The following is an 18,251-nucleotide window of genomic DNA, read 5'->3' on the forward strand; positions in this document are numbered from 1 at the left end:
TGGGGTGCCTTCGGGATCAGTTTTGGGAACCAATGGGTTAGTAGGTAGGCAAGGAAGCATCCAGCGTGATGACCATGTCTCTTTCTTCTAACAGGGATGGCCCCCAACAATATGATGCAGTAAGACAACACTTTTAAGGAGTTGCTTTTCTGTATCAGCTGAAATGGCTATATACAAAGATCTATGTAGTACCTTCTCCTGATTTTTTTTTTTTTTGTTACATTTGTACCCTGCGCTTTCCCACTCATGGCAGGCTCAATGCGGCTTACATGGGGCAATGGAGGGTTAAGTGACTTGCCCAGAGTCACAAGGAGCTGCCTGTGCCTGAAGTGGGAATCGAACTCAGTTCCTCAGCACCAACCACCACCCTAATCACTAGGCCACTCCTCCACTGTTGCTACTATTTGAGATTCTACATGGAATGTTGCTATTCCATCAGCAACATTCCATGTAGAAGTCGGCCCTTGCAGATCACCAATGTGGCCGCGCAGGCTTCTGCTTCTGTGAGTCTGACGTCCTGCACATACGTGCAGGACGTCAGACTCACAGAAACAGAAGCCTGCGCAGCCTTCTACATGGAATGTTGCTAGTGGAATAGCAACATTCCATGTAGAATCTCCAATAGTAGCAACATTCCATGTAGAATCTCAAATAGTATCAACAGAACCTCAAAATAGTAGTAACATTCCATGTAGAATCTCCAATAGTATCTATTTTATTTTTGTTACATTTGTACCCCGCGCTTTCCAACTCATGGCAGGCTCAATGCGGCTTACATGGGGCAATGGAGGGTTGTGACTTGCCCAGAGTCACAAGGAGCTGCCTGTGCCTGAAGTAGGAATCAAACTCAGTTCCTCAGGATCAAAGTCCACCACCCTAACCACTAGGCCACTCCTCCACTGTTGCTACTATTTGAGATTCTACATGGAATGTTGCTATTCCACTAGCAACATTCCATGTAGAAATCGGCCCTTGCAGATCACCAATGTGTCCGCGCAGGCTTCTACATGGAATGTTGCTAGTGGAATAGCAACATTCCATGTAGAATCTCCAATAGTAGCAACATTCCATGTAGAATCTCAAATAGTAGCAACAGAACCTCAAATAGTAGCAACATTCCATGTAGAATCTCCAATAGTATCTATTTTATTTTTGTTACATTTGTACCCTGTGCTTTCCCACTCATGGCAGGCTCAATGCAGCTTACATGGGGCAATGGAGGGTTAAGTGACTTGCCCAGAGTCACAAGGAGCTGCCTGTGCCGGGAATCGAACTCAGTTCCTCAGGACCAAAGTCCACCACCCTAACCACTAGGCCACTCCTACTCCTGATTGTGTGAATTGGCCTCATAGTGAAGCAATGCAGAAGACAGAACATTTTCAGGTAGCAGAGAAGACACCTTGATGATAGGATAATGAAAAATGTATCACTTAACAGGGTCTGCATTATTCAGTTATGCCCATACAAGTAGCTAATCTAATCCCTTGCCAGCAGGTTGCCTTGGCAACCAGTTACCTGTGTACCTGCTTTGTGAGTACCAAGAAAAGGGCATGCACAGTCTCTGGCCACATTCAGCTAAAATCCTACACAATATTAATACTGAAAAAAAAATATGATCTAGTCAAGTGTTCTATTCAGTTGCAAATTTTTATTGCAATAAGAAAGGCTACACCTTGCAGAGCCCCAGGTTTAAAAAAAAAAAATCCATGAGTGCGATAGTCAACTGACTGATATTCAGTTAATAATAACTAGATAAGATGCTTGTTTACCTTTAACAGGATATTCAGAAAGATATCTGAATAAATCAGGCTGTTTGAATGCAGCTAGTTAAAGGTAACCAGATTACTTTATTTTGTGCCTGGGACAATGGTGGATTAAGTGACTTCTATGTAATCAAACTCTTCCACAGATAATAAAAGATAACCTTAATCGACATTACTGTGGTATATATTCGTAACCCAAGCTAGACTTAATTCAAATTAAAAGATTGGAGGAAAAGGCCTCAAAAGTCATAACCCAGTATTGGCGCGCTTAAATCTCAGAAAGACATGCACAACTTAGAGTAGTCGGTAAGTTACTTGTGCAAGTGGGAGTCCCCACCTAAGTCTCACCCATGCTCCTCCACTGTGTATACCCCCTTGTAAATACATTCTATATGTTTAGAATACTATCCTGCTTATAATCGAATGAGAAAAACGCCCAAGTTCCGACCTAAATCGGGAGATGGACGTTTATCTCACAAAAATGAATAACGCGGTATAATCGAAAGCCGAACTTGGACGTTTTCAACTGCACTCCATCACGGAGGCTTACAAAGTTGATGGGGGCGTGTCGGAGGCGTGGTGAAGGCGGGACTGGGGCATGGTTATCACCCGAACAGAGATGGGCGCCTTTCGCCGATAATGGAAAAAAAGTATGCGTTTGTAACTAGAATTTAGGGCACTTTTCATGGACCCTGTTTTTTCACGAATAAGGCCCCAAAAGTGCCCTAAATGACCAGATTACCCCCAGAGGGAATCGGGGATGACCTCCCCTGACTCCCCCAGTGGTCACTAACCCCCTCCCACCACAAAAAATGATGTTTCACAACTTTATATTTTCACCATCAAATGTCATACCCACCTCCCTGGCAGCAGTATGCAGGTCCCTGGAGCAGTTGTTAGGGGGTGCAGTGGACTTCAGGCAGGTGGACCCAGGCCCATCCCCCCCCTACCTGTTACAATTGTGCTGCTTAATGCTTAGTCATCCAACCCTCCCCAAACCCACTGTACCCACATGTAGGTGCCCCCCTTCACCCCTTAGGGCTATAGTAATGGTGTAGACTTGTGGGCAGTGGGTTTTGAGGGGGATTTGGGGGGCTCAACACACAAGGGAAGGGTGCTATGCACCTGGGAGCTCTTTTACCTTTTTTTTTGTTTTTGTAAAAGTGCCCCCTAGGGTGTCCGGTTGGTGTCCTGGCATGTGAGGGGGACCAGTGCACTACGACTCCTGGCCCCTCCCACGAACAAATGCCTTGGATTTATTCGTTTTTGAGCTGGGCGCTTTCATTTTCCATTATCACTGAAAAACAAAAACGCCCAGCTCCCAAATTGTCGAATAAAACATGGACGTCTATTTTTTTCGAAAATACGGTTAGGTCCGCCCCTTCACGGACCCGTTCTCGGAGATAAACGCCCATGGAGATAGATGTTTTCGTTCGATTATGCCCCTCCACATGTTTAGAATATCCAACCAAAGCCTTAACCCCTTCATCTATGCAGACGATGTCACAATATACATTCCTTACAAATCTAAACTGACAGAAATCACCAACGAAATCAAGATCAGCTTGAACATCATGGACTCTTGGGCAAATGCATTTCAACTAAAACTCAACAAAGAAAAAACACAGTGTCTTATCCTATCATCCCAACACAGCGCGGATAACCCCAAAATTATCAACACCCCAGATTACACGCTCCCTATCTCAGACAGCCTGAAAATGCTCGGCGTTACACTGGACCGCAACCTAACACTAGAGAGCCAAGTGACATCCACAACATAGAAAATGTTCCACTCAATGTGGAAACTGAAACGTGTGAAACAATTCTTCCCGAGGGAAACATTTCGCAACCTGATACAATCAATGGTACTAAGCCATGTAGACTACTGCAATGGAATTTATGCGGGATGCAAAGAACAAAGAGTAAAGAAACTTCAGACCGCTCAGAACATGGCAGCAAGGCTTATCTTCGGAAAAACGCGATGTGAAAGCGCAAAACCCCTCTGCGAAAAACTACACTGGCTCCCAATCAAAGAATGCATTGCTTTCAAAATCTGCACTCTGGTTCACAAAATTATCTACGGTGAAGCCCCGGGATACATGACTGACTTGATCGACCTACCAACTAGAAACACATCCGAATCAACACAGACGTACCTAAATTTGCACTACCCAAGCTGCAAAGGACTCAAATACAAATCAACTTACGCATCCAACTTCACCTACATAAGCACACAACTGTGGAACACATTACCAAAAACCTTGAAAACAAAGTACGACCACTTAAACTTCCGGAAAAAACTAACCTGTTCAAAAAGCCATACCCTACCAATCCAACATAAATGCCTGATCTCTGCAACACAACAAAACTAAAGTACGTAATGGACATGACACAACTCTTCCATTGTACGATTCCCTAGTGTGGCTGTGCCACATGAACTTGATCTTACCACAACATCACTTTGTATTTGTTTACACCGGAATCTGCAAACGTCTCTCCGGTACTATGTAAGCCACATTGAGCCTACAAATAGGTGGGAAAATGTGGGATACAAATGTAACAAATAAATAAATACTAGTACTTATGCATGTATATGTGCATAACAGACACATAACTGTGGGTGCCTGGGTTATAGACTTGCTGTTTAAGGGGTTCTTTTACTAAACCGTGGTAGCATTTTTAGCTCGCGGTAGAAATCAGCTGGCAGTAAACACTGAGAAACCCATTATATATCCACTCCTACCCTATCTGAGATAATGTTTAACCATCTCTCTGATCTCATGTGCATCTTTCTTTAAACTAGTCACCTTATTTTCTAACTCCTCTTACTCTCTTACCTATCTCTATGTTCCATCTTTGCTTATACCCTACACTGTCAATTAAAATGTTCTATTATGTATTGTGTTGACAATGTACGCAGTATGCCATGCCATACTTTGAATTGTCATTTGAATATTTTTACTGCTGTAATTGTCTATTGCTCATGTTGGATTTATTCTTACTGTACACCCCCTTGAGTGAATTCCTTCAAAAAGGCGGTAAATAATTCCTAATAAATAAATAAATATTCCTATGGGTGTCTTGGTGTTTACTGCCAGCTGATTTCTACCACAAGCTAAAAACGCTTAGTAAAAGATCCCCTTAATGTATAAGTAGTACCAGTTTAAAAAAGGAAGTGCATGCATATACTTTCCTGTTTAAAATTACCCCAAATAAATTACACGTACACACTTACAGCTGATCTGAAGGACACACACATTCCCAGTTTATTATTCATTTATTTATTTTACAGCTCATTATTCACACAAATATGTATTTATAAAATATTAACCCAATTTTATATAAGTTGTCTAGGTCAGAAAAGGGATGTGCAAGTCAGGATGTTCACGTCTTGTGGTACGTTTTATAAAAGGGTCCCTGAACATGATGTCTTTTGTAAAATACATAGACTGTGGAAATAATATAGTCAATGTTCAAAGTGATTTAACCAGGTGGTTGCTAGGTGGAGGTTGGGAGGAGCCTGGGCTGAGTCGGTACTTAACTGGTTTGTGGCGATATTCAGGCCATTAACCAGCTAAGTATCTGAAGTTAGGACAGGAAAAAGGCTGTCCTTACTGTAGCCACTGAGCTAACTGGGCATCAAGTCTGAACAATGGCTAGTACTCGATTAACTTCCGGGTAGTGGCCAAAAGATTTACGGGGCCTCTCCCTCTCCAAGGATCCTGCCCCCTCCCTCCCACCCCTGATGACTTGAAGGTCTCAACTAAGCCCCCATTACCCACATAGGCCCCTCAGGCCTACCTCGTATATCCCTGGTGGTTTAGGAAGTCTTATAGGCAGGAATGATACCCACTTGACCCTGCCAGGCACAGCTCTAGTCACAAAATGGCCATCGTGACTTCTAGCAGCCTTATAAATTTAGCTCTGCTATAAGTTATTGAATCTTTTTGTATTTTATTTCTCATATTTACAGTATTTCTAATTTTATGTTATATTTGAACTTTGCCTAAAGCTATTATTGGTTGGAAGATGATAAATTCAAGCAATAAGTAAATAAACAAATACATTCTCATCCTTAAACTCATTTTATTTCTAGCCATTCCCCAAAGAACCAAAACATGCTCAGACTGGGTATAGGTCACCGCGCCTTTGATTGGATTTGATTTCATTTGTTGACATTCACAGAGTAAAAAATAGCAACATTCAGGGGGTCCTTTTATTAAGGTGCACTGAAAAATGACCTGCAGCAGTGTAGGCGTGTGTTTTGGGCGCGCACAGAATCAGTTTTTCAGCGCAGCTGCAAAAAAAATATGCCTTTTAAAATTGTTGCAGAAAATGGACGTGCGGCAAAATAAAAATTGCTGTGCGTCCATTTTGGCTCTGAGACCTTACCGCCAGCCATTGACCTAGCGGTAAAGTCTCACACGGTAACCTGGCGGTAATGACCTATGCACGCCAAATGCTACTTGGTGCGCATCCGATACGCACAACAGAATATAAAAATTATTTTTCGGCCGTGCATATTATAGACTTTCCAATAAGAAACAAAGTCAGATCGTCAAGATCTTACCTAAACCTACACTACCCAAATTGCAAAGGACTGAAATACAAAACAACTTACGCAGCCGGCTTCTCCTACATAAGCGCACAACTATGGAATGGGCTCCCAGAAGCTGTGAAAACAATCTACGACCACTTGAACTTCAGGAAATCACTAAAAACCAACCTCTTCAAAAAGGCCTACCCCAACGACCCCACGTAACCATCTTCACCAACATAGCATGACTATGATCGAACAGGACAACACGCAATCTTCATCCATTCCGACCCTCCACTTATACCTCATACGATCACTATACAACTTTGTATTTGTTAACCACTGACTGGGCAAACGCCTTTGACGGTACTATGTAAGCCACATTGAGCCTGCAAATAGGTGGGAAAATGTGGGGTACAAATGCAAGAAATAAATAAATAAATTACTGCAAGAGCCACGTGGTAGCCATGTGGTAACTCCATTTTGGTGCACGTTGGGCACACGTTGGTTCTTACGCGGCTTAGTAAAAGGGCCCTACAGTCAGGGCTGTCGAGAGGGGGGGACAGGGGGGACAAAAGTCCCTGGGCCCGGCCCTCCGGAGGGGGCCCGGCGACACCGCAGTCTGACCCGCCCTCCCTCCATCGCTCCCAGCACTAACCTTAAATGCCTCCTTTCACCACATTCGCAGCAGCAGGGCAGGCCACTTCTTCCTTCTGTGTCCCGCCCTCGCCCGATGTAACATCCGCGAGGGCGGGGCACGGAAGGAAGGAGAGGTCTGCCCTGCTGCTGCTTGCTGCAAACGTGCTGAAAGGAGACGTTTAAGGTTAGTGCAGGGCCCGGTAGCGGGTGGAGGGGGGGGGCGGTGACCTCGGGTGGTGGGGGAACCCGGGGGGCGGCCTTGTCCCGGGTCTGGCTCTGGCTCTCGGCGGCCCTGCCTACAGTATTTAATATATTACCTTTTTTCTTTCAGACAAATGGGGCATTATTTTCTATTTAGGAAGTCACTAAAGATCTTTCTTTTCCAGAAATATTTTTCTTGGTCTATACATTTTGTATTTTACTTTCGATATTGTGATTATTCATTGTAAAATCTGTTTGGAGAATGCTATTTATTTATGACTGTTACCCGCTCTGAATTTGTTGGTTGTAGTGGACTATAAGATTCCAATGTAATGCAATCTAAAACATGGAAACGCAATAAAGTCATAAATAATGGTTGAATGCCTTTCTTCAGTTACTTTGCAAAAACACTGAGATTTTTCTGTGCGAAAGCCTTCCCTTGGAGAATGCAAGCTCTACATCATGCTCCCCGCGATCCTCTACATAAGGTCTAAAGTCTGGCCCTGGCTCTCGGGGCTTAGTGAAGTGCTAGTCCCAGAGCTATTAGACTCAACTAGCACATGGCATGTTTTATTAAATGAAATGCATCAACTCTTTCTAAAGGCCAAGATCTAGAGTATACTTTGATGTTTGTTACATAATACAACCTTGTAAAATAATTCATAAACTAATTTTTGCCAATTTTCACATGACCGTATTTAGAAGATTTACTCAACATTTCTCCTTTATCTGAAGATTTATAACTATAATATGTATGTACTAAATTGTCTGGATTGTAAGCCACATTGAACCTGAACTCTGTTTGGGATAATGCGGGATAGAAATGTCATTATAAAATAAAAGTTTGTATCTGACCCACACCATGATAGTAACATAGTAGATGACAGCAGAAAAAGACCTGCACGGTCCATCCAGTCTGCCCAACAAGATAAATTCATATGTGCTACTTTTTATTTGTACCTGTCCTCTTCAGGGCACAGACCGTATAAGTCTGGCCAGCACTATCCCCGCCTCCCAACCACCAGCCCCGCCTCCCACCACCAGCTCTGGCACAGACCGTATAAGTCTGCCCAGCACTATCCCCGCCTCCCAACCACTAGCCCCGCCTCCCACCACCGGCTCTGCCACCTAAACTCGGCTAAGCTCCCAAGGATACATTCCTTCTGAACAGGATTCCTTTATGTTTATCCCACGCATGTTTGAATTCTGTTACCATTTTCATCTCCACCACCTCCCGCGGGAAATTGGATTTCAAATATATTGTCTTTGGTTTCCAAATATGCATTTACATATGAATATTGTCTTATTTAGTGTTTTCTTTAAATACTTCTGTCTTCAAAAATATCTTTCTGCGGTCACACAGTTTTATTGTTTATCAGTAGTTTCTGGTTAGCTCCTCTTTTAGGGTAAAGGTGATGAAGTGTGAAGGGCTGAGAAGGAGAGGTACATAAAATCTTCTGTATTGGGTCAGACCGAATGTCCATCATACCTATTATCCTGTTTCTCCAGCAGTGGCCAATGCAGGTCACCAGTACATGGTAAGATCCCCAAAAGGTAGATAGATTCCATTCTAGATACGCTCGTGGATAAGCTCTTGTTTTCTCCAGCTTTACCTGGCTAATAATGGTTTATGGATTTTCTTCCAAAACCTTGTCCAAACTTTTTTTGAACTCACCTACACTAACTGCTTTTACCACATCCTCCAGCAATGAATTCAAGAGCTTAGTTGTGTGGCGAGTGAAATATATTTTCAGTGTTTTGTTTTAAGGGGGTAAGTTTATAAAGATTTATCTGTGTGTAAAGCCTGTATTACAGGTAGATAAGGGCTTTTATAAAATCAGGTGGCCATATATGCATGTATAAGTATGCATACCCAAAAGATCATGTATAAGCCTTCCCTGGCGTATAGGCTGGGTACTACAAGGAATGAGCCTGCTCTATAAGGACACCTTTGTGTGTAAGTGTTCATATTTAACACTAGTGTAAACTGGCACTAGTGCGTGAAAATATGTGTGCACATTTACAACAGCTTTATGTCTCACATATATGATCAATTTTTGATGTTGAAGTATCTGTGTTATAAATTGTGCCTGTGTAAAAAGGATTCTACTATATTTAAAGATCAAGAGGGTTTAAAGAAAATTCAAACTGGACTATATTATCATTAATAGCTATTTGTAATAATCCAGTTTTAAAAAATAAAAAAGATCTATTCTTGCCTGCTGTGGAGTGGTATCACATAAATGTTGGCATCTAAATGTGACATATATACTGAGAGTGCTGAGCCTATTCTATAAGGACAAATTCACGTGTAAGTGTTCATATAGAACACTAGTGTAAACTGGCACTAGTGTGTGAAAATATGTGTGCACATTTACAACAGCTTTATGTCTCACATAAATGTTGGCATCTAAATGTGACATATATACTGAGAGTGCTGAGCCTATTCTATAAGGACAAATTCACGTGTAAGTGTTCATATAGAACACTAGTGCAAACTGGCAGTGCGTGAAAATGTAGGTGCACACATTTACAACAGCTTTATCTCTCTCATCTAGACTACTGCAATGCACTTTATGCTGGTTGTAAAGAGCAAATCATCAAGAAACTTCAAACAGCCCAAAACACTGCAGCCAGACTCATATTTGGAAAAACAAAATACAAAAGTGCCAAACCCCTAAGAGAAAGACTACACTGATTTCCACTTAAAGAGCGTGTTGCGTTCAAGGTCTGCACTCTGGTTCATAAATCATTCACGGAGATGCCCCTGCCTACATGTCAGACCTAATTGACTTGCCACTCAGAAACGCTAATAGATCAGCACGCACTTTCCTGAATCTTCACTTCCCTAGCTGTAAAAGACTAAAATACAGATTAATACATGCGTCCAGCTTTTCCTACATGAGTACGCAGTTTGGGAATGCATTACCACTTGACCTGAAAACAATCTACGACCCAATCAACCTTCGCAAGTCACTGAAGACCCATCTTTTCAACAAGGCGTACCACAACGTTCCACAACAGGAACTGTAGCGCATCACCTGATATTCCGAATGTTATCTTTCTATACCTGATTGCCTAATTCTATTATGTCATCCGTGTTCTTTATGTAATACCAATTGTATCTTTTACACTGCTATGACGAATGCCATGACAGAACATTGTAAGCTACATTGTAAGCTACATTGAGCCTGCAAATAGGTGGGAAAATGTGGGATACAAATGCAACAAATAAATAAAATAAATCGTAACCACTTGTAACCACTCGCCTCCACCTACCCTCCTCTCCTCCTTCCTGTACACATTAATTGATTTGCTTACTTTATTTTTTGTCTATTAGATTGTAAGCTCTTTGAGCAGGGACTCTTTCTTCTATGTTTGTGCAGCGCTGCGCACGCCTTGTAGCGCTATAGAAATGCTAAATAGTAGAGAGTTCTGTGCCTATTCTGAAAGGACAACTTTGCGTGTAAGTGTTCATATAGAATGCTAGTGTAAAATAGCATTAGTGTGTGAAAGTATGGGTGTGCACATTTACAACAGCTTTATGTCTCGCACAAATGTTAGTGCCTAAATGTGACATATACACAAGAGTTCTGAAAGGACAACTTCACACGTAGGTGTTCATATAGAATACTAGTGTAAACCGGCATTAGTGCGTGAAAATGTAGGTGCACACATTTACAACAGCTTTATGGCTCATATAAATTTTGGCGCCTAAATGTGACATCTACCACCTAAGTTATAGTGTTCTGTAAATTACTGCCTTAAATATTGGCCCTGCCTATGTCCTTCCACTGTGAACACCCCAGTAACAGTCACATGCTATGCCATTTAAATGTGTATGTAGAAAATAGCACTTAGGTGCAATGCTGCCATTTTCACATATAACTGTGCACTTGCCCATTTGGCTGGCAGCAGTGACGTAGCTACGTGGGGCCTGGGCCCCAGTAGATTTGGCCCTGGCCCCCTCCCGATGACCCCCTTGAACCCCCCTCCCGCCACCAACCCTCCCCCACCGTCGCCTCCCGCCCCGTCGCTTCAGGTACCTTGTTTGCTGGCCCACCAGCCGAAGAGAGTCTAGTTCTTCAGTGCCGGAGTAGCGCCTTCATTCAAGGAAGTTCCTGGCATGATCAGCTGTTTCATTTTGCCGCGCATCCATTTTCGGCAAAAATGTTAAAAAGGCATTTTTTGCAGGTGTGCTGAAAAATGATTCTGCGTGCACCCAAAACCCACGCCTACACTACCATAGGCCATTTTTCAGTGCACCTTAGTAAAAGGACCCCTATGCTACTATATAAATGTATGAGTGCCTATATGCGTTTATATGTCAACATTCCTACCTAACAGCTAGTCTCTAAATATGTGCCTATTTTGCATAGCACTTATTTGCAAGGGGGGGTCAGACACTTGGGCGGAGCCTGGGTGGGGCATAGGCGGGGCTTCCTCTTATGCTGTAAGTTACATGCATACTCTGCCATGTTTAGGTGCTCACACTTGTACCAGCTCTATGCCTGCATCAGTGTAGGAACCTAGATGTTAGGTGCACCAGTGAAGGGTTACACTTGTATTCTATAAAGGAACCTAAATGCTTCGGAGTGTCTACATGAAAGTGCCCAGTTATAGAATTATCTCCACAGAGTCTTAAACACACAAAGGCATGACATTCATAGTCACATTCTCTCACCCACACACTCTCATACACAACCATATTTTCACACACACACACATGCACATACATACACATATACACATGCATACACACACACACACACATGAATGCATATATGGTGAGGTACCTGGCTACATGATAGATCTCATCATCCTACCTCTCAGGAATACATTCAGACTCTCCCGTTCGTATCTTAGCCCTCATTATCCAAAATGCAACGGCATCAAGCACAAATCCACGGATGCTACATCCTTCTCTTTCATCAGCACTTAGCTTTGGAACTCTTTGCCAAAGACCATTACAACCATCACCAACCACCTAACTTTTAGGAAATCTCTAAAGACCATGTTATTCGGAAATGCTTATCCCACGGCTTCTGCATGTGTCTCCACTGTTGGAAGCGCATCGATCTAGAGACATTTTGGACACATTCCCCTTCCCTGTTCCCTCCAGGTTTCCCTAATCCTTCCGTTCATTCCTACTCTTCCCCAATATCTCTTGTAGGTTTTTCTGCTGTATTAGCTTCATTTCACTGCATTGGCGTCTGCCTCTGTGGTCCATTGTAAGCCACATTGAGCCTGACACTGTTGGGAAACTGTGGGGTACAAATGAGATAATAAATAAATAAATATACATATACATGCATACATACACACACACGTATAAATGCACACCTAAACTCACATACACACACAAACACACAAGCACACACTCATGTACGCACACACACATACATATACACATGTACACACACAGAACCTCTCTTTCTTTCTCTCTCTCATTCAGACATATACATGCATGCAGTTGCTTACCATAAAATATGAAATCCTGTAATTTGCAAGGACATTTCATCTAGCATTTTAAATGTTTTTCAATCTTGTGAAACATGAAACAAAAACTCGATTAGAACAAATGATTAAATTTTGCACACCCCTTTCCATTTAAGAGTTTGCATATTAAATATTTTGTTTCAGAGCTAACCTACTAGCGATTAACAGTAAAATGTGTGCCTGACAAGGCGGTGGTGCTTCCTGACCTTTAAATCCAGAGAGGCAATCAATCCTGGCTGGTTCTCTGTTTTCATGTTCACTGGGAACTAGACTTTAAATGCCAAATGGCGTTTCTCCTCTGGTATGTGTAGGCCTGATGGACATTTATTGTAAAAGTTAAACGGAGAGACAACCAGCCCTTGGTTGAGGCCTCGAGTCCCTGACTGCTCTGTTTTACTTTTCTTCCATAGTAAGTGGTTAATAGAAATTCTCTGACCTGCAGTGCAGACTTAATTTATCACATATAACAGGTTGATTTAACAGGAATGGAATTCAGTGGAACAATAGATTTTTTTTTTTTTTACCTCTTAGTGGGCTTCAGACATTTTGTCAGTACAGAAAATCGGTCATAGTGCCTGAAAAAATATATGAGACTTTGAATAATTGGGCTACATTTGCACAGGTACAAGATCAATGGAAACTGTCAATAAATTAAAATTGCCCTCCCCCCCCCCCACACTTGTCCAAGAATGAGGAGACATTTGTTTTGCATCCAATTTTTAAATGCAGAGTTTTTCAGGATGCCTTATCATAGTGTTGAACACAGTCTTTGTTTGAATACCCAAAATACATGGTCAACGAGGCCTCTCCTATGTATGAGGGAAGAGGGAGGGGGGCAAGGTATGAGAGGCACAACAACCATGTGCCTGGAGTGTCAACCAAACTGGCTTGCATAGGAGTTCAGCAAGTTTTTCAGCTTTTATTTAACTAATCTCATGTGCCCCTTTGGCAGACGGATAAGGAAGAATTAAATGGGAAGTGAATTGGTTAGCTGAGACGTATGTTATGCTATTAAGACCGAAACACTAAAGGGAAATAGAATTGCGAAATGTTCTGATCTTCTTAAGGAAACTCAGACAGCTTTTGCAGTGTGAAGCCAATTATTGTAAATGTTGCCAATCTTGCTATTTCCAGCAGCTTAAAAGCAGCCTGTCCTAAGCATTGCTTTTGCAATTATTTGTGCATGAAACCCCTTAATTTTACAACCTGTTATTTCTAATCTGTGCTAGCTGTCAGTCAGCTTTTCATAATTAGCATTGGTTGTCCAGTATCCTCAATTAGACGATGTGTTACAAAAATTGATTGAAAAATTATCATAAACAAGTTTAGATTTTATTTAATCAGTGGTGTAATGTAGGAATGTTAAGGCAGGGCTATTAAAAATTAAAATTACTGCTCATGAAAATTAATGCTTTTATGTTTGCCAAGTTTTCTGGGAATCTATAATAAGTCTGTAATTTTTAAAAAAATTTTTTAGCCAATCTTCCTCTCCTCCAAAGAAAACATTTGGCATGTTTTCGCCACAGATGCTACATGCATTGGTTAACCTCAATTGCGTTTGGTATCTAATTGGTTCTGTAGAGAGTAACTGTTGTACACACTCAGAAAAAAAACTGGATCACAGCATCATGGGTTAAAGTCCCAATGGAGATCAGTGGCACCATTTTGGTGAGGAGTAAGATGGCAACCTCCTTTTTTTCTCTTTTGGTGATGGAACAACAATATAAATTTTGAAGTCCTGATGGAGACTACGAAGTGGAAGTGTATATTGGGGCCTTGCATTACGAATGTATGGGGTGGCTGTACTGCTTGTGTTTCACTGGATCTGTCGAGTCTGTGACATGTCCAGTGTATACACATTACTGTGGATTTATGACAGTTACGTTGCATTAAATATGCAGAATTGAAAAGTAATTGATCAACTATTTGACTTAGCGTTGACTGGATAGCAGAGTGGTTTCATACACGTGAGAACTGATTTTATATAGATTGTCTTTGTTGGGATATTTACAATTTGCTTTCTGCATGCAGAGCCTTTTATAAAATACATATAAGGCCAAGGGATAAATGCTGCCTTTGATCTTGTACACTATGCTCTTCTTTTGATAGCAGAGCCGGTAGTGGGAGGCGGGGCTGGAGGTTGGGAGGCGGGGATAGTGCAGGGCAAACTTATACGGTCTGTGCCAGAGCCGGTGGTTGGGAGGCGGGGCTGGTGGTTGGGAGGCGGGGCTAGTGCTGGGCAGACTTATACGGTCTGTGCCCTGAAGAGCACAGGTACAAATCAAAGTAGGGTATACACAAAAGTAGCACACATGAGTTGTCTTGTTGGGCAGACTGGATGGACTGTGCAGGTCTTTTTCTGCCGTCATCTACTATGTTACTATGTCTTAACTCCATTGGTATCTCGGGTTCTGTACTTCAATGCTTTACTTCTTTCCTCTCTGGTAGGAGTTTTCAGGTTTGTTCTTCTACCTCTACATCTGCTGATTTTCCACTCGAGCTTGGCGTCCCTCAAGGTTCTATCCTTTCCCTACTGTTATTTAATATTTTTCTATGTCCCTGGCTCTTCTTATTCAAGATTTCATTATCAAATTCTTATTCTATGCAGATGATATACTCTTGATTTTCCCAGTGGTCCCCCATATCATCCTTACAGTCCCGTTTATCTGCATTGTCAACTTGGCTTGCCGCTCATAAAATGCACACCTACCCTGGAAAAACCACTGCTTCTTGGATTTCTGATGCATTATCTCCTCCCAACGCACCACTTTCTTTATTTAATGCTGCTATCACACCTGTTCAACCTTTTTGATACTTGGGTGTTACCATCAATTCCAGGCTGTCCTTTGATTCTCAAGTCTCCGCTATTATTAAAAAAGGGATTCTACTGGTTACGTTGTCTCTGATCTATTAGACAATTCCTAGATTCGACTTCTCTTCACACTCTTATACAAGCTTTTGTTATCTCACGCCTCAATTACTGTAATTCAGTTTTTTGTGGAATTTCATCTTCGTAGATTTCAAACACTACATAACTCTGGAGCTCGCTTTCTGTGTACGGCTCGAAAATATGATCTCGTCGCTCCCCCTTTCCTCCAGTTGCACTGGCTCCCAGTACAATCCAAATGTTTGTTTAAGATTTTCCCCCCTGTTTACTAAGCTGCACAGCAATACCGACACAGCCTATTCAAAGTGAATGGGCTGTGTCGGCGTTAGCGCACAGCAGCTGCTAGCGAGGCTTAGTAAACAGGGGGGAGGGGGTTACGTTTAACTCATAAAGCACTACATCTTAGTTCCCCAGCATACCTTGCTTCTGTAGTAAAGTCCTATACCCCCTCTTGTGCCCTTCGCTCACTAGATTTTCACCAGTTAGATCTCCTTTCTGCCAGGATTGCACACAATGACTCCACCCATTCTGCTGCCTTTTATTTTCTTGCACCTTCACTTTGGAACTTACTTCTCCCCTACATCTGATCAGAACTGTCATTCATTAAATAAAAACTTATTTTTTGAAAGGGCCTTCATTCCTCCACCATGATGCGTTTAAGGTTTCACGGTGGTCTGTTTGTTTCAACAGCTCAATACGTGTGCCTAGGCATCCTTGATCGCTATTGACTATGTATGAATGATTCTTGTTGACTGGTCTTTAGCTTTTCTATTTTATTTTGGCATTCTTTTCTATTTTATATATAAATTTGGTATTCTTTTAATTGTTAGCTGCTATGACCTGCATTCAGAAATGGTGGGATATCAAGCTTTGTAATAAATATAAACATAAACATTTGGAGACAGATACTGCATAAACTGCCCTTTTCAAAAATAAATGTGCTAAAAAAAAGTAGCATCACATGGGGCAGTTACTCTTGGACTGACAGATTGTTACCTATATGTGTAAGTGCTGGATTTATAAAGATGCAGATGCAAGGGGAGCTGATTAAGGACTACTGCAATGCAATTTATGCGGGATGTAAAGAACAAACCTTAAAGAAACTTCAGACCGCTCAAAACACGGCAGCTAGGCTTATCTTCGGAAAAACGCGATTTGAAAGCGCAAAACCCCTCCGTGAAAAACTACACTGGCTCCTGATCAAAGAACACATTGCTTTCAAAATCTGCACTCTGGTTCACAAAATCATCTACGGTGAAGCCCTGGGATACATGACAGACTTGATCGACCTACCAACTAGAAACACATCCAAATCAACACGAACGTACCTAAATCTGCACTACCCAAGCTGCAAAGGACTCAAATACAAATCAACCTATGCATCCAGTTTTTCCTACATAAAAGCACACACCTGTGGAACACATTACCAAAAGCCTTGAAAACTATGTACGATCACCTAAAATTACGGAAAAACTAAAAACTAACCTGTTTAAAAAGGCATACCCTAACGATCCAACATAAATGCCTGATCTCTGCAACACAACAAAAGTAAAGTACGTAATGGACATAACACAACTCTTCCGTTATACGATGCCCTAATGTGGCTGTGCCACATGAACTTGATCTTATCACAACATGACTTTGTATTTGTCCACACCGGAGTCTGCAAACGCCTCTCCGGAACCAAAGAAAGAAGCACAATTCCCCCTCCTCCAAACTCCAGGTCCAAACAAGCAGTTAACTGACAGTTTCACATGCCTTGGTGCAGGTGTACATACTGAAGGGAAATTTTTGAAGCATACATGTATTTCTGTTGCAAAATAGAATTACATACATATATAATTTTAAGACTTGCTCAGAACATGCCTTCTTTAAATCTGTGCGTGATAGTTGCATACATGTATAAGTACCGTCTCTTCAAAAACACCTCTTAGGGGCATAGTTATCAATGTGGGCTACTAATGTGAGTTATTTTACCACTAACTCATACTATTTTAGCAGAGATTCCAATTTATGCAACGAGAACTGGTTATAAATAATTGGGGTTAAGAGTAAAATAACACATTTTATTGGTTGTCCATGTTGATAATCCCCCCCCCCCCTTAATTAAAGAAAAAAGAAATGCCTCTAGAATTGAAATCATTGCTATATGTAATAAAAGTGTTCCAAGTATGGATAATCAAACCATTGTGACATCACTGATGAGGGCTCTTAGGCATTGGTGGAATGAGGCATTATGACATCACAATGTCAGCTCTGTTACTAGAGACTGAAACTCTTCACACTAGGGAGGTTGGGGGGGGGGGAGTGGGGAGGAGTTATCAATGTGGGCTACCATTAAGATGTGTTATTTTACTACTAACTCATGCTATTTTAGTACAGGTTCCATTTTATGCAGTGAGACCTAATTACTAATAACTGGGGTTAAGAATAAAATAACATGTCCTAATGGTAACCCACATTGATAACTTCCCCTCTTATATGTGCATGCTAATTTACATGTGTAAATGCCATTTGTTAGTAGAAATCCACCAAAGTAGAGATATCGGAGATCCCACGGGATGCAACAGCAGCAGAAAAAAAGTGGGAAAATGACCGTAGACTCCAGAGACGAGAGAGACAACCTTGATACTTTTAGAAGATTTATTGATAAAAAGACTCGACATGGCATTGTGTTTCGGCCTATGGCCTGCCTCAGGAGTCTGTTGATGAAAAATAGATGATA

The sequence above is a fragment of the Microcaecilia unicolor genome, chromosome 9, assembly GCF_901765095.1.
Source record: "Microcaecilia unicolor chromosome 9, aMicUni1.1, whole genome shotgun sequence".
In the NCBI taxonomy this organism is placed as follows: Eukaryota; Metazoa; Chordata; class Amphibia; order Gymnophiona; family Siphonopidae; genus Microcaecilia; species Microcaecilia unicolor.